An 18,961-nucleotide genomic window follows, 5' to 3' on the forward strand; every position below is an offset into this window, starting at 1 on the left:
AATAATTTGTCCTTAGTTCTTTCATTTACTACTAGGTTATCTTTTAAGATATATCTAGCATGTATATTTATAAAATATACAATATCACAAAGAAATACATCACCTTTCTCTAAAGCAATGTTAAGCTTTCATCATTCATTCATTCAATCACTAAAAACTTATTGAGCATCAGCTATGTACCAGGCACTGTGCAGGAGGCGGTAATAATAGATGGTGGATGATGAGGAAGAGGCACACAGGTAAGCAAGGGAGTAAAGAAGACCAAGAAGAATCAACCAGAGAGGCAGGAGAACTGGAGTCTGACGTCAAAAAGCCCGAAGAGAGGGATTTTTTTTGTTTATTTTATTTTATTTTTTTATTTTGAGAAGGACTCACACTCTATTGCCCGGGCTGGAGTGCAGTGGCTCGCTGCAACCTGTAGCTAATTTTTGTATTTTTAGTAGAGCCAGGGTTTCACCATGCTGCCCAGGCTGGTCTCAAACTCCTGACCTCAGGTGGGTCTCCCAAAGTTCTGGGATTGCAGGTGTGAGCCACTGCACTCCATCTGAGAGTATTTTTTAAAAGTGTTTAACTGTGTCAAAAATTCCCTGAAGGAATTAAGAAAAGGGATACTGAACATTTTTCATTATATTTGCTAATTTGGAGGTCATTGCTGGCTTTGCAAGAATAGTTTTAGAGGAATAATAGGAGCTAAAGCCAAATTAAAGGCCATTAAGGAGTGAGTGGAGACAGCCTGGGTAAACAATTCTTTTGAGAAGGTTGATTATCAAGGACAGTACCTCAGAAAATCTATATAGTCAATGATTTTAGAAGTAAATTAAAGAATCCAAATTATTTGCTTTTTCTCCCATTGAGAAGAATTATTTTAGGCTGGGTGCGGTGGCTCATGCCTGTAATCCCAGTATTTTGGGAGACCGAGGTGGGCAGATCACGAGGTCAGGAGTTCAAAGACCAGCATGGCCAAAAATACAAAAATTAGCTGGGCATGCTGGTGCGTGCCTGTAATCTCAGCCATGTGGAGGCTGAGGCAGGAGAACTGCTTGAACCGGGACCCGGGAGGCGGAGTTGCAGTGAGCTGAGATCGCGCCACTGCACTCCAGCCTGGCGGTCGGAGCCAGACCCCATCTCAGAAAAAAAAAAAAAAAAAAAGAATGATTTTAGTTATCCTCCCCTAGATTTTGGGCTGGCCTTAGTGACTTGCTGACCAATAGAATGTGGCAAAATGATGTTTCTGGGCTTCGGAGGGTAAGTCGTTAAAAACTTTGCAGCATCCACCAGGACTTCTTGGAGTTTTTGCTCTTGGAGCCATGAACTAACGTGTAAAAAGTCTGAGAACCGAGACTGTGTTCTGAGAAAGCCACAGGAAGAGGCTACACAGAGAGAGGTACCTGGGTAGCGCCATCTGTTCCAGCCGTCCTAGTGCAGGCAGCAGGCCTTGAATGGAAAAGTCATTGATTGCAGCCTCAGCAGATGTGATATGAAGAACTGAGAAACTCAGCTCACCCAGCCAAATACGGCCCCAGTTGAGCTATACCAACCTCCTCCACCGTGCTGAAGCATCCATTATTACGGAGCAGAGAAAAATCACTACATGTGCTCTGCTCCAATTCCTGATCTACGGTACAATGAACATGATAAAATAGTTGTTGTTTTATGTCAGTAAGTGTTGAGGAGATTTTTTCCACAGTGATAAATAACTGGAACAACCTTAGCATAGTAGCTGTTTCACAAATGTTTATTTAATAGTATGATTTACAAAAATTCAATTTATTAAATGAAGCACATGCTTAAATTAGACATATATAGCCGGGCGCGGTGGCTCAAGCCTGTAATCCTAGCACTTTGGGAGGCTGAGCTGGGTGGATCACCTGAGGTCAGGAGTTCAAGACCAGCTTGACCATCATGGTGAAACCCCATCTTAAAAATAAATAAATAAATAAATAAATAAAAATTGGACTTATATACAAAATAAAATTTTCCTAAGATGAATGTATAATCCAGCATTCCAATCATTTAATTGGTCATTTGCCCTACTAGTCAAAATTAGTGAAAATTTTTATATACCTAAATTATTCACATTCAATTTATTGAAAGTTTCTGTACTTTTAAAGCAAGTTTTACATCCCAGATTTTGAAAAATGTTCAGTATTGACTTGATATATATTTACTTTGTTCCAAACAATATTCTAAAGGCTTAAGGTGTATTAAATCATTTAACTTAAGAACAACCATGCCAGAAAGGTATCATTTTAATCTGCATTTTATGGAAGAATAAATGGAAGCTCCAAGAAGTTAAATAATATTGTCAAGGTTATACAGCTAAGGTCTGATCAAACAGGGATTTGAATCTTGGGTTCCAGAGCTGCTCTTGCTACATGACAGTCCCGGCACCCCCTCCTTCCCCAACACACGCACGTGGTTTCAGTCCTTTTTTCTCAGCATCTGGGCGAGAAAAACTATAGTTGATTGAAGTCCTTGACTAGCAGGATTGAAGGAAAGTGAAGGAAAACTTTGGAACTGAGGGCACTTCCCAGGCCAAGGATAACAGTGAGAGCTGAAGGAAAAGGAGATGGTTGCTCAGAGGGAAGAAGTCAAAGAAGCTTCCGATTTTGTATCTCAGCCCAGGTCTTATTCTTACTCCCTCCTGTGCTGATATGATTGATCTACTGAGCTTGAGTCAGTTCCAGAATGTATTTAAGGTATCCTAACTGCTCCAACATAAAATATTTTAGTCCCTTTTCACTTAGAGTTTCTGATACATTTTGGCTACGCTATATAAGGTCTGAATGTTAGGTCACACATCCAAATGCAATTTAATTGTTAAACTTCACAGTCTTACATACACACAACTCAATATTCACAGCCGAATTTAGGATAAACACAACCTCCCCCTTCTCCCAAAGAGGCATAATCACTGAAATTCAGGCCCTATACTGTTCTTCCGGAAGATCTTGGCAGCTTTCAAATATTCCTCAGCAATATTATCCCACATCAACCTTCAAGGGAATGACACTGGACGGCTACCAAAGCTTTGTTTTGTGTTACCCAGAAATATGACTCTCAGTGGTGAATTCTTGAAACTTTCTCTAAACGGATTATTCCCATCAGGAGAAGCATTATGTGTTAGAGGTGACTATGGCTAGAGATGGCAGGAGATAATTCCATAGCAGGAAAAGCAACCTGCAATTTTTTATGTCAGGTTGACTTTATCCTAGTGAATGGATAGTATGTAGTATGTGAAATAAAAAATCTTTAAAATGGAATCGTATAAAAATAAAATGTCTCTTTTTCTACACAATTATTGATATGATTTGGCAGGGCCCCCACACAATCTCATCTTAAATTGTAGTCCCCATAATCATCACGTGTTGTGGGAGGGACCAGGAAGGAGATAATTGAACCCTGGGGGTGGTTACCTTTAGGCTGTTCTTGTGATGATGAGGGAGTTCTCATGAGATCTGCTGGTTCCAGAAGGAGCTTTTCCTCCTTTTGTTCTGCACTTCCGGCTACCACCATGTGAAGAAGGACGCGTTTTCTTCCGCTTCCACCATGATCGTAAGTTTCAGACTTCCCCAGCCATGCTGAACTGTGAGTCAATTAAACCGCTTTTCTTTATAAATGACCAAGTCCTTGGTATGTCTTTATTACCAGCACGAGAATGAACTAATACATTTATTAAATTATGTTTCAGATAAAGAAGGGGTGATCAGCAACACCCTCACCATCAAGCATATCTTTGGCATAACTCCCTTTGAATGGGGAAGAAAGTGTCATTGTATATGTGTATGTAGGCACATGTGAACTTATTATATGGAGGAAGCAGGGCAAAGAAGCGGAAGATGAGGCCATAAAAGACACGCATATAGGTGTGTGTGCTGGGGGAGAAAGAGTAGAGGTGCAAAAGAAGAGGGAGATCAGTAAATAATAAAATGGAAAAGTCAGGTTATAACAAAGCACAAGGGTGATGATCCTGGTTAGGGGACAAAATAGTTTCTGAAGATTTCTGTAACTGAGGACTAGAGACATTTTTATTGACAGGTACTTGAATTTTTCTCCTACTTTCTTTTCAAATGAAGCAGATTCATATTTTTCCTTCTTATAAGAAATCTTTCCAGACAGTGATAATTTTTACAGCATGAAGAAGTTACATAGTCTTCTGACTAACCTCAGCTACTTAAGTATTGTAAGGTTCTATTTTCTGGTATTATCTGTTTTTAGATACTTTGGTTATAGTGATGTTTCAGATACCATTTTCTTATTTTTAGGATAAAACAGCCTCTGGGTTTCTGCCATTCATTTACTGACTGTGGTGTCTCAAACCATTCAAACAGAAGGTGCAGGGTGGTACACACTGTCAGCTGTGTACCCGTGTCGTTCTCAGGCTTTCTCCTAAGCACAGAACCCTGAATGCCATCGTGGGCCATATGCTTCTGAAACAGAGCCCTTTTTCAGCCCTGGGGGATATGTCTTGAGTAGTCCAAGCCAGTAATGATGATTCAGTTCATCCAGTTATTGGTTTAAGCATGTGCATGTCATGTGTTCTGGCCAATGAGATAGGAGGAAATGTCATCTGGGGATGTGTCAGCTCTTAATTTATTGCTTCTCAGCTCTGAATGCACCCTTGGATATATGCTCTATGGTCAATAAGGGAATTCCTTTAGGATTTTCTCTTTAAAGTTAGTATGATGCTAAGCGTCTCGGTCGAGGGCGCTGGAGAAACATTGCAGGAGGCAAAGGCTTCCGGCTATTGCCGCCTGAGCTGAGGAGCGACTGTGTGATTGTGGGTAGCCGGGGTGGAACCTGCCTGAGCCCCAGGTCCAGAACACGGTTTCTCTGTGGCCTTACAGTCTTGGCATGGAGATGAGCTGGCTGGCCTGCATGCAGCTGCCTGAGACCCAAGGGGTAGCTCCCTGTGCGCGCCCATTCCCACCAGCCCACAAGCTCTGAAGGTCTTGGCACTCCACTGGGTGGTCGGGAGTGGGCTTGGCGCTGCCAGTCTGCCCGCAACTCCAAACCAGTGCAGGTCTGGCTAAACTAGCTAACTTTTTTGCTCTCCAGTGGCTGAACCACAGCTTTTCCAACAAGGCCTGGATTCCTAAGTTTGTCCATGTCTTAAAGTTATTTTTATTATAATAAAAATGACTATATAATTCTTATTTTAAACTTTCTATTTTTAACCTATGATGTGATTTCTGTCTCCTGATTATATTCCAATAGCTAGCTATAGGGGCTTCCTGGGAAATGGCTCATTAGTCATCAAAAGCAGTGAATGAGTGAGTCTTCCCTTTTCTGACTCCGAATGTTAATACCATACATGTAACTCCTGGAACTACAGCGTTCATTTTTAGCCAGTGGGAAAAGTCAAGGAAAGAACCTGGATTTGTTTTTAAAATTTTAAATAGTGATGGGGATATCGCTGTGTTGCCTAGGCTGGTCCCAAACTGTTGGGCTCAAGCGGTCCGCCTGTCTTGGCCTCCCAGAGTGCTGGGATTATGGGTGTGAGCCACTGTGCTAGGTCAGAACCTGGATTTTTGATGACATAATCATGCTCTTGATTTAACCAACCCTGCAATTGTCCTTAAATGAGGTGTGAGATGTGAGGGTGGCGGGAAGCAAATACCCTTATATTTAGGTTACTTTGGGTTGTGATTTCACTTACTTGCAGCACAAAGACCCCAACAAAGATGTAAAATATTCCCTTAATGTCATCATTAGTTTTTTTTTTTTTTGTTTTTTGTTTTTGTTTGTTTTGTTTTTTGAGATGGAGTCTCACTCTGTCACCCAGGCTGGAGTGCAGTGGCACAATCTCAGCTTATTTCAACCTCTGCCTCCTAGGTTCAAGTGATTCTCCTGCCTCGGTCTTCTGAGTAGCTGGGATTATAGGCGTGCACCACCATGCCAGGCTAATTTTTGTATTTTTAGTAGAGATGGGGTTTTTCCATATTGGCCAGGCTCGTCTTGAACTCCTGACCTCAGGTGATCCACCCAACTCGGCCTCCCAAAGTGCTAGGATTACAGGTGTGAGGCATGACACCTGGCCTCCTTTCTGATTATGTTGAATTTCTACTAGTTTTTATGGCAAAAGAGCCATTGACAGGAAAGCCCTGTGGGTTATTTCTTTGGAGGATAAAACAGGTTACATGCCAGTTCTTCCTCAGAAACTTAGAATGGCCTCTCTTCTAAGAAGTAGACACTTATGTCAATTTCTAACTTCTCTCCTTCACACAACTGCGTATAATGCTTCAATATGAGGCTCTGTTTAGAATGGATACTAGCCACAGACAAGTTAATAAAAAGAGAAATACAGCACTCCAAAGCCTATTGTCTCACACCACCTGTGTCCCATAATGAGGACTTATAATTTACATCCTTGATTAAAATAAAATCTTTCCACAGTGGAGTGGGCTACAGAGAAGAAATCTGCCGTATGGCTTTTACAGGTGTCGTCTGCTCATCATATCGTCATTGCATGGCCACTGTGCTCCTCGTTTCCAGTACGTAGTTCCTGCAATTTCCTTTGCTTTCTGTGACTTCCTGAGGTTTCCCCCAGAAACGTTTCCAGCACTATCGCCAGTCCCTCCCTGTTGGAACTGGTATCGCAATTCTTCCCTGGAAAGACAAATGTCTTAAAACAATTCTTTCCATTTCATTTCACTCCACTCAGTCATCCTCCTTAAGACCCCTCCCCTGCTTAGGATAGTGTTGGTTCTACTGTCTCTTAATGCAGAATCTTGTCCATGAGCTCACCCTTCCCTCTCTCCCTCCCTCTCTCTCTCTCCTTCTTTTCTTTTCTTTCTTTCTTTCTTTCTTTCTTTCTTTCTTTCTTTCTCTTTCTTTCTTCCTTCCTTTCTTCCTTCCTTCCTTCCTTCCTTTGTTCCTTTCTTTTTTCTTTCTTCTTTCTTTCCTTCTTTCCTTCTTCCTTCCTTCTTTCTTTCTTTGTTTCTTCTTTTATCCTTCCTTCTTTCTTTCTTTCTTTGTTTCTTCTTTTTTCCTTCCTTCTTTCTTTTCTTTCCTCTTGTTCACAGAGAAGCTCACTCCACACTCCTTTAAAAACACTGCTTTTATTCTGGGCACCAAGGCAACAGGTGCCCCTGAATCCCTTCCCAGACAGACCTGGTGGTCTGCATAAACACACTTTCAACTTGCACACATATTCTAGCGAATAATGACATGCAGGCTCTCTATGGAGCTACCTAGACAGTTTGGCTGCTCTCAAAGTTCATTACCTTACTTACAGGAAAGGAAGGTTCAGACTCTTTTAATGCAGAAAGGTAACTGGTGTTTGCCTCAAAAGAAGTAAGATTCAGGACTTAGATAGTTAGAGGAGAAGGAGAAAAGGAGAAAACATAGGGCTACTTCTTTTCCTTCACCTGCTGTGCTCCTCCCTTGTAATGCTTAAGGACACCTGCTAGTCTAAGAAAACCAAGAATAAGATCCCGAGTATTTAGCGGACTGTGAGAGGAAGAAGCCATAAAGATGGGGTTGTGAATCCCAGAATCTAATACTCTTCAAGGAGCCACCCCAGGGAGTGTCCTCAACATTTTTGTGCCAAAACTGTAGTGCAAAGTGGTCACAACTGATGACCTTCTAATCAGAAAAGTCTTGATATTTCACTTTTAATAATCAGCAAAATAAAGTCAGTGAATGCACTTCTTTGAAAGTCATAGAAGCCTCCAAAGGTGAACCATTGAACGCAAGAGATGACTTGGATAAGTTATTTTTATTTTACAATTGAGTCAAGGAGGCTGAAAATTAAAAATCGACAGTGTAGCTTTCTTTTGTGAATTTATTGAAAGGCCTGTCTATGTTCTTCCAGAGTCCTTGCTTCTGTTATCTTTTTTGCTTTCTTCTTTGGACGGAAATGAAGAATTCCTAAAAGCAATATTGAAGATTGGCCTCTGATGTACCACTTCTCCTGCCTCTCTTCCACCCAAAACTGAATGGTGATGAATTAAATGAGGACAGCCTCTGTCACCTTGTATCATGACACTTCACAAATAATCCTGACTCCTCACATCGCAGCAGGGTCAGTCTGAATCTCTCTTCAGGAGACAGAACTCTAATTGTAAAACTGTTAAGGTCAAGATAGGACAAGAGGCTTCCTCACTTCTTCCTTCCCTTTGTATTAGAAACATTATAACTTTATCCTAATTGCGCCTCAGATCTTTAATAAAGTATTAATTTATTTGTGACTTGTCAATTGTGGGCAGAAGTCATAAACTGTTGCATAGCACTCCCATATGATTTTTTGTGTGTAGGAATTTAACCTAAAAATATGGATACATATAAACACCTAGCTTCAGGATATTTACTATGAAATTTAAAAAATCAGTATATATGTATCTAGATAAACACATATATAGAATATCTATATCGATGTAGCATATATGGAACTTTTAGGTATAGCCGTCTTTAATCACAATGCTTCTGAAAAATGTAACCTTAGAAAATATTTATTTTTAAGTGCTGAATAAAGGTAAAAGAAATGAGAACAATATGCTGTATCTACACCATCTTACAGCACTTACATCTATATGTGCAGTACCTATATCCACGATCTGCTGGCTGTCTATTAGTTTAATCACCCCCTTCGTCTGTGTCTTCTCTCCACCATCTTCTCAAGCACTCTTCTACCTCCTCTTCCTTTGCCCACTAAAATCTTAAGAATGTTGATCTTTGGAAGTTAAGGTTATGGCTGGTCAGATATAGGCGATGGGGAGGAAGGCAGCAAACCACATTGCCGTGTGTGTACCTATGCAACAATCCTGCATGTTCTTCACATGTACCCCAAAACCTAAAATGCAATAAAAAAAAAGATTATGGCTGGTTTATATTTTCTTCTTTCTCTTGCCTGATTTTGTAAATTTTTAAAGAATAATTGTATGTAATTTGGCTTCCTCTATGACCCCTACATCACTGCCTGTAATGACTCTTGATTAGAATTTCATAAGCCTCAGAAATATTCTTAGCTATATAGGTTTACATTAAAAAAGGCCATTCTACCCCAATTTTTAGTGGTTTCATATGACTTGACTGGTTCTCACTTTACACAGACCCTGAGAGCTGGAAAAACCTTCGAGGTTATCCAAAGCAGTCCTCATCTTAAGGGGAGTAAACTGAAGCCCAGAGATGCTGGACACTCAATCATGTCAGCATAAGAAGTCGCAGAGTTGGTGGTGAATCCAGGATTCTCACCATACAACTGCATTTTTGACCACAATTGAAACTTGTTTGAAATTCCATTGTTTGATTCCAGTGCCTGTTGGAAAACAAGCATACCTCATACATACATGTTTAACGATAACAGGGCTGGCGTCTTTAAATCAGAATATTTAAAATAGAAGAAAAAGTTATCATTCTAATATAAGCATAACAAACTTAGACATGCTGTGCTCAAAATAGCTTCAAATTATGAGTTTTATGTTATTTCATTTTGAAAGAACTTATCAAAAAAATGTCCATTATTGAAAGTGTCATCTTGAAGATACCATGCTAACAAAAGACAAGCTGCAAACTTTACCCCTTAAGAACAGAATGTCAACATACCAAGACATTCTTCTCAGCAGTTGTTATATTTTATTTATTTTTACTTTTCACTTACTTCTGAGACAGAGTCTCTCTCTGTTGCCCAGGCTGGAGTGCAGTGGTGTGATCTTAGACTGCATTCTCCACCTTCCCAGTTCAAGTGATTCTATTGCTTCTTCCTCCCGAGTGTCTAAGATTACAGGCACGCACCGCCACGCCCTGCTAATTTTTTTTTTTTTTTTTTTTGAGACGGAGTTTCGCTCTTTGTTGCCCAGGCTGGAATGCAGTGGTGTGATCCTGGCTCACTGCAACCTCCACCTCCTGGGTTCAAGCAATTCTCCTGTCTCAGCCTTCTGAGTAGCTGGGATTACCAGTGCCTGCCACCACACCTGGCTAATTTTGGTATTTTTTAGTAGAGACAGGGTTTTGCCATGTTGGCCAGGCTGGTCTTGAACTCCTAGGCTCAAGTGATCTGCCCACCTCAGCCCTGCAGTGTGCTGGGAATATAGGTGTGAGCCACCGTGCCCAGCCAGCAGTTGTTGTATTTTAGACAAAAATTTATTGTAAAAAGTCATGTACAAGGATAAAATAATTCTTATGCTTATTGTATGGGTGTATGGGTGAAAATAATTGCTGCCACTGTTGAAATATGATAGTAGCTTTATCTTGCTCAACTACATTTGCAGTCATTGAAAAGGGAAGCTCTGAGCAGCCCATCTCCTAGGACTCGACACACACACACAAATTGACACTCTAGATCAGACCCTGCTCAGTGAAACTGTACCAGAAAAATTTGCAAAGGCCGTGTTTGAGGTCCTTGGTCCCTGCTTCTCCGTTATTTGACCTGGTTCACTCTGTTGTGTTGTTTGTATTTATACAGTGTTATACTATATCTGCTGTTCCCCAAAACGCATCATGATCTGTGACACTTCACAGCTGACTGCCATCCTATTTATAGTAATTGAATGCAGTGAATTCTGCATACACTGCTGATTACCCTCATTCATTTCAGTTCCCAAAGACCTAGGATTTCTCTGAGTGCCCTTACAACATCATTCTACTCATTTGGCTCCAATTAGCTTCAGCTAACGAAAATACATTACAACAAACCTCTGGTTAGCCATTGCTGTTTCTAATGACATAATTTGTGAGTTTTTAGCCCCTGAAAGTAAAGACATTGGGAATTACTTTATGATATTTTCTGCAGGGCTGAGAAATATTAATTGCAGGCATCTGGGCTCACTTCCTTAAAGAAGATTTGTGATTTCTATTTAACTAATAAATGTTGACTTAATTGAAGAGCTATAAACTCCATATGTTGGACTTCCTGAGGAATTTCTGATCGTACCCTTGTTCAGTTAAGAAAATGCTTTGGCCTTAACATCATATCATGTTTTTTTTGTACTTACAATTTTGTGATCATACTGAATGGTTAAAGTATTCAGGCAAGAGAGTTTCTTTAGGAATTTATTTTTTATTGATACACAATATTGAACATATTTATGGCATACATGTAATGTTTTGTTACATGTATACAATGTGTAATGATCAAGTCAGAATATATGAAGTGTCCATCACTTTGAGAAATTTATCGTTTCTCTGTGTTGTGAACAGTTCAAATCCTCTCTTCTAGCTACTTTGAAATATACAATACATTGTTGCTAATAAAGTCACTCTGCTCTGTTGATGAACAATAGGAACTTATACCTTTTATCTAACTGTGTGTTTGTACCAGTTAACCTACCTCTTTTCACACCCCTCTGCCACCCACCCATCCTTCTCAGTCTCTAGTATCAATTAAAAGATGCATATTTATCTCAAAACTACAAAAAACTTTCAATAGTTTAGCAAACAGGTGTATACTTTTAATTTTTTCTTCTCAGTGTACTGCTTTTTCCATTCTAGTATCCTGTCATAGCACTAGAATATGAAATAAGACTCTCATAGTCTATTCATACTTTAAAGACAGTAGTCTTTGCAATGATGTTTTGAATAATGATGTGACTTCAAAGGATCTTTTTAGATGTAATCTAGACACTTGAACAAAATTAAGAATGGATCATAATATATTCTATAACATTAAATTACCTTCCTCCTTGTTAATGAGAAGGCTATAACCATGAAATTCAGTAATTTCCCTTTCTTTTACATTAGGTGTTTGCCTAGTGCACAACTGTCCTTCATGGTACAAAATCTGGATTTTGATCTGTTTTGAAATATAATCAATTATCATATATTAGTCTTAGGAAATTTTATTGCTAAATTGTAACCCCAAGCAAAAAGTCTTTCTACTTATCCCTCCTTTGAAAGTTTTAGTTTTTAAATGCTGTTCTCATTGCATTTTATGTTTTTTTCCCCTTCCATCCCAAACTTGAAAAGACAAGGCCAATCATAGTCAAATACCGTAAAAGCTGTGCTCCCATGGTTTTTATGTAAAGTTAATAAAATAAATAAGAGGCAGCTGTGCATTTCAGGAAATCACTCCACTGAGGGGTTCTGGGAATACTGTAACCACAAGTGCGAAGCTGGAGTCACCAGAAACCCTCAATGGAATTACAGCTCAATAAATCAAAATTTGCTCCTTTTTACCTTTAAGTATAACTCTGCATTCTATTTGGTGCCTATGCTTTGTAACATTCCCATTGCTATCTTTTTAATTATTGTGACACTTCTTGCTTCCTGTTCCAGCAGTTTGGGATTTTTGCGGAGGACTATGTTTAGTTGCTGTGGGTCTCAAACATTTTGGGCCTAGGGATAGTCACATGGTAATAACTCCCTCTCACTTACCACCACCAAATAAGAAAGAAAGAGGAAATATAACGAACTAGGAAGTATTTTGATAACATTTCTTGGAGGTATATAATAAGTACATCTGTGCCAGATAATATCATACATGACAGTAGTTTCATGAACTGCCAGGTGGACCACCTAGAAGCCCCCGAAGACTACTGAATCTTGTGGTTGACTGATGGGCTGTGAATTACTGCTTTTGACAATCAATGCAATACACTTGTCACTCTTCTCTTTAACTTATATATTCCTTGGTGACAACCTTGTGAAATATTTTTTCCCATGATTTCTTATTCTTGTATGTTTTCCCCACTCCCATTTTCTTTTACAATAATAGCAAGGTCTTAGTTTCCTTAACTGAGAAAACACTACATACATTATTTTAGCTAAGCAGACCAAACAGTAAAAATTATGCGTTAATCTGGAGGCTGGGTTCAAATCCTGAGTTTAAATCATTTGTTGGCTCTATAAAGGTAAAGTTACTTTACCTTTGCATGTCTTAACTTTTCCCCAAAGTGGCAATAATAATAATAATGTTACAATATCCATATCATTGGATATGGATATCCAATGGATATGGATAGCCTTCCAGTAAGGCTAATTAGTAAGCTTCTGCACTTTAACAAACTACCCCAAACTTAATGTCTTAATACAGTAAACATTTATTATTTCTCATGACTCTATGCCTTGTCTAGCAGCTTCTTCTGCTCTGGAGAGATTTGGCTTAGATGGATGAGATAGGATGGCTTTATCCGTAGTCTGGTGGTTGGTGTGCAGTGGTCCTGGGAGCCCTCACTCTCATGTCTCCCAGGTGACCGATGTACTATGTGGTGATGACTTGTACCTCTCACCATCCAACAGGTTAGCCCAGGAGTCTTCACATGGTGATACCGGTGCAGCAAAAGGGAGCAAGTCCATTTTCGACCCTCTGCTCCTCTCATGTTTGCTGTTTCCTTGACTAAAACTCCATGATAAAGCCCAGAGTGAATTCGTGGAGACGCAGACTACACCCCTGATAGGAGGGGTGGAAATTCACATAGCAATGCAGCATACATTCCAAGGTCAGTGGAATTTGTGGCCCTTTTGCAATCTGCCAAGTAAGAGTGAGATGAATTAGTAGTGCTGAAAGTAAAAAAAAGGAGTGAATTCAAAGTAAGACTTAGAATTAATGACTAGCATATAGTCAGAGCTCCAAATCAATGTTATCTGTTATCATCTTCGCCATCTTCTGCATTATCACCACTCTGACACTTCGCTCTTGCCATTAGAGCTGGTTTTGTGCAGTTATGTCTTTTATATGTAAATGAGAAATTATATCTATTTAGATGCTGTTGAAATTCCGATACATCTGCTGTAAGATTCTTTTAGGTGGACTCTCTTTAGGAAGGTGAGTAACATGGCCATTACAGAAACAAATTTGTTTTCCACAGTCCACTCTTTACACTGTTGCCAGAGGAATACTTTTTTTTTTTTTAAAAAAAGAAAGAGTCTTGATTTTTTTAAAATTTATTTCTAAGTTTCCAATCCCATTTTCTACAATACTCCCAGCCTGTACAGAATAGACCCTCACAACAAATAATTGTCTGGCCCCAAATGTCAATAGTAGCACTGTTGAGAAATCCTGCTTTAGGGCATATTTAATATTGGCTTGACTTAAATTTTGGGTTTCCATTCCTTTATAGGATTCTACCTAAAGAATAAAATATAATTCTTTAATAGTATGTTTTAGAATGAAAATACTTTTGTTAAATATAGCACTGATAATTTTATTTCTTGAAAGGAAAATCTTTAAAGATTTAAAGTTAAATGTTTTTGGCGAAATTTATTTTAAATGAAGGAGAAACTGACCAAATGAACTTGAAATGGCTTTGAAATAGACTAAACTGACTTCTTTGAACCTGAATTTCTAACTGACAGTAACTGCGTCTCAGCTAAAAGCAGGATTCACAATGTGGAACTTCAGATATGAAACCGAGCCCTTGAGGCTGGTATAGTAGATGAACTCATATTGGTTTGGATTTCATTATCCTTAATAACTGTGATAAATGCCAGTCATGGATTCGTGCAGATTCGATCTTGGGAAAGTTGCCATAAAGATGTGACTCAGGTAAAACAAATGTGTTTTAAGTATCTAATCTATAGTGAACAATTTGTCCTATCCCTGCAGAATGAAACGATAATTCTAAACATGTGTGTGGATAAGTGGATAGTAAAGACAATGTGAGGATTGCCATGGTAGCTTATTTAAGAAAACAGTATTCATTTGTAGTTTCACCAGCAAGATTCTACTCAGATAAAAATGATACTGTCCAGTGAGGAGAGGCATTCCATAGATCTAAGGTTGTCCTCTCCTTCTCCCCCCTCCGGACATACCATCTGCCAAACTGGGAACCAGCAGTGCTCTGAATTTACTTCACAGAGCTCCAGAGGGACCATGTGAACCTTCTTGGTGCACTAGAGAAACTGATGCTCCAGTCAACTCTTTCTTCTTACCGTTTATCCAGGGTTGGAGGATCGCCTCCTTTCTTCCCCTGAAGTGTTTATGGGGAGATCTTAGTGGCTTTGGCATTCAAACCACAGAACTATTTTTTCCTGTTTGTTGAAAACTGGTAGAAGGAAAACAGAAAAGCTGGACCCAGTAATTGCAGGAAAATTGAAGAAAAATCTTCATCAAAGCCAGGGGACATAAATCTATTTCCTCTCCAAATGTCTCAAAGATTTAGATACAGAACATTTCTCTTGTATTTAGACTTAGAAAAACATCAGATGCTTTCCTTTGACTATATAAGGCTTCTCTGTTGGGGAACAAGACGGGAGGGTCCTCATGGCTGAAGGTGGACTTACAGGGTGAGCGTGAGATTCCCCAATTTGGATTAGGAGGCTCTGTGCATGGTCTGATGGTACCATTTCTGTTGAACCCAAACTGATAAGACAAAACTAAATGATTTAAAAAAATGATAGGAGAAAGCTTGTCAAGGGCCTGAGTTTTGAGTAATCACAACTGATAGTTGCTATGAGTATTAATTAATCACCTCAGTCCTTATAATAACATTGGAATCAAGGGCAGGGACTGGTGCATAAGGGTGTGAATCCAGCAGAAGAGAGTTAATGCCTGTGCCGCAGAAGGTTGTCCTTAGATTCTAGGCAGTCCTGACAGGATTCCCTACTCTTACCAGTTGGGTTGGGAGGGCTGGAGAGTAGGAGCACCTTCTGCCTTCTTTATTGTGGTGTCCAATTTTTCACCCCGTTTCCCACAGCTTGTTCCTCTCTCACCAGCCATAACTGTGGAGGACCAGATGGTGAGGAAAGGAGCGGCCTCTTTTCATCTCCCCGAGGGAGCTGGCAACAGGTGAAATCTGGGACTTCACCTGGAATCCACCACTCAGGCCCAAAGTCAGAAAGCCTGGGGAAGCCTGTGCTGAGATCCCGTCCATTGGGTTTCTTTGAGATGCTCTAACGACATTGTACTCTCTTCTCAGTCTAAGGGGACAGTGACCATAGAAGGAGAAGAGGTACAGCAGGATTTGCCCCAAGATGCTCAAGGGTCTGGTCCCTTAGCTTCACTCAGACTGTCTTAGTAGTTAGGACATTCCACTAGATGACCCCAGCTCCTCCCCATCCGCTAATGGACTCCCTATTAGGAGTCCATTTTTACTTCTGTTTTTTCACCTCTTAGCAAAACAATAGAGATAAATTGGATAATGGCAACTCCACTTGCTTAGATTAGGTGGCAAAAAAGATTTCTTCTTCCAAAAGAAAAGAAAATTACCTTAAAAATACATTAAACAAATTAAAAAAGAAAAGGAGACTGGATTGTTTTAATTGCCCAAGCCTTGGTCTTTTTCTGCTCATAAATTAACTTTCACACTTTGGTGATTTTTTTTTTTTTTCTTTGAGACAGAGTTCATTTTTGTTGCCTAGGCTGGAGGAAAGTTTCCACAGTGTGTGCCCTGGCCTGCCTTGCCTCAGTCCTTTTCCTGCAATTAGTTCTGCTTGTGCTTCTCACCACTTTACCCTCCTAGCCAGGTGACGTCGGTCATTCCCACCAAGATCAAAGGTTTTGTGTGTGTGTTGAGAGTGTTTAAGTCTTGACTCACTATTTCCTCCAGTGGGGGTTGGGAGGCCACCTGTAACATTTCTGTGCGAATTTTACTTAACCCACGGTTATATAAAGGTGTTTAAAATGAATTTCAGCAGGTAATGAGTTAGCATAAGAACAAACATCCCCTAAAACCGTAGAGATTTTTCCCTTTCTCTAGAATCTTGATTCTGGTCCCAGAAACCTGAATAAATCAAAAGAGTCCCCTCCCCTGTGGTAAAATAGATTGGTATCCAGTCCTGATACATCACTTACTCCGGGGAGGGAAAAATGTCTTTTTATGAATGCAAATCAGGGTGAGGGCTGGAAGGGAAACTCCTGCTTGTGATTGCTTTAAAATTAAATGCTATTCTATTCTGTAATTGCAGCAACTTTGAACATTGTACTTTAATGAAAATCTGCCAGCCTCCACCACCCCTGTTCTGATTGTACCCTTCCTCTCCCCTTTAATCTGTTTTTAACTTTGTCTAGGGGAAGATGGAACTCAGATATTGGAGTTTGTTTTTTGATAGATGAGCATTCCAGTGTTCTTTCCCAGGAAGATTGTTTCAATCAAAATCCACTTCATTCTGCTGTATCAATTTGGAAATAAAAGGAAATATATTAAAAAGGAGATATTGTTTCACTAAGTTTGCTAATAAATACAAACCAAAAAGATATTAATGAAAATGATCATAACAGACTGGTACTAACCTATGAATCTGATAAGAGATGAATGGGAGAATGAGAAATACGGAATTACAGTAGGATTCTGTTGCTTAGGAATATATGCAAAATGTTTAATATGAATATGGCACCATTATTAATCTCTATAATGAAAAATTATTAAACTCCAATGTCTACAGAATTAGTGAAAAGGTTAATGAAGCTGGCCAAGTATTATACTATAGAGAATAGTAGGGAAATGGTCATGTGGCGAGCACATGTCCCACCTATATGGGGCAACCACTGCCCAGCTCATGTTAAGCTCAGTATTTTCCAGATCTCCTGGTTTTTCAAAATAAAATACTCAGGCTATTTGTGTGTGTGTGTGTGTGTGTGTGTGTGTGTAATATCTTGATTTTAAAATACTATTCCATTTTAGTCAACAATGTGCTGGTGGTTCCAGCCAGGGCAATTAGGCAAGAAAAGAGATAAAAGGTAGCCAGATTAGAAAGAAAGAATTAAAATGGTCCCCAGTTGCAGATGACATGATATTTTATGCAAAAATCCCCAAGAAAGACACTAAAAGTAAAGCTATTAGGACTAATAGATGAGTCAGCAAATTTGCAGAATGCTAAGTCAACATACAAAAATCAGTTTTCTTTATATACATGTGTAATGGATGATCTGTAGTTAAAATTAAGAAAATGATTCTATTTATAATAGCATCAAAAAGAATAAGATAGGAATACATTTAACAAAAGGAGTACAAGACTTCCACTCTGAGAACTGAAACACATAATTGAAAGAAATTAAATAACTCAGTAATGGAAAATATAAAATATTAATGTATTCGATGACAATATTCTTAAGATGGTAATATTCCATAAATTATTTTATACAATCAATACAATCCTTCATCAAAATTCTAGCCGATTTCTTTGCAAAATTGACAAGTGAATCCTAATATTACCATGGAAATAGAAGGGACTCAAAATATTCCAAACAATCTTGAAAAAGAATAGCAAAGTTTAAGAACTCACACTTCTGATTGCAAAGCTTACTACAAAGCTATAGTACTCAAGACAGTGGTGGTACTGGCATAAGGATACACATAAATCAGCGGAATAGAATTGAGAGTGCAGACATAAACCTATTCATTTTGGTCAATTGATTTTTGGTAAGGGTGCCAAAACATTCAATGTGAAAAATAATAGTCTTTCAACAAATGTGCTGGTACAGCTGGCTACTTACAGGCAAAAAAACTTCCCGTCTCATATTGTACACAAAAATGAACTTGAAATAGATCATAGATTAATTGTTGTATCTTTAGGCAATACATTCTTACATATGACACCGGAAGCATAAGTGAAAAAGAAAACAAATGGACACATTGGACTTCATCAAAACTTTTTAAGAAGTGTTGTACACAATACCATCAAGAAAGTGAAAGGACAAACCACAAAATGGGAGGATATACTTATAAATCATACAGCTGGTAAGAGGAGAGGCCTGAATACAGAACACATGATGAATGTTTACAACCCAATTTTTTTTTTTTTTTTTTTTTTGTATAGAGACAGGGTCTTACTCTGTCATCCAGGCTGGAGTGCAGTAGTTCAATCCCAGCTCACCGCAACCTCACACTTCTGGGCTCAAGCTAGTGATCCTCCTGCCTTGGCCTCCTGAGTGGCTGGGACTACAGGTGTGTGCTACCCACCTGGTTATTTATTTATTTATTTATTTATTTTTTGCCGTCAATAAGAAATTTACTTGTTTTAAAAAAATCCAAATGCTGGCATTGTCCAGAAAAATTTAACAGGTTTATTTATAATTATTATAAAGTTGAACAGCTGAAAGTTGTTCTCTGAAACATTTTAACTTTCATTAATGCTTTACGTCTCC

Source organism: Sapajus apella, unplaced genomic scaffold (genome assembly GCF_009761245.1).
Source record: "Sapajus apella isolate SASKATOON/1434 unplaced genomic scaffold, GSC_monkey_1.0 scaffold8, whole genome shotgun sequence".
Taxonomy (NCBI): Eukaryota; Metazoa; Chordata; class Mammalia; order Primates; family Cebidae; genus Sapajus; species Sapajus apella.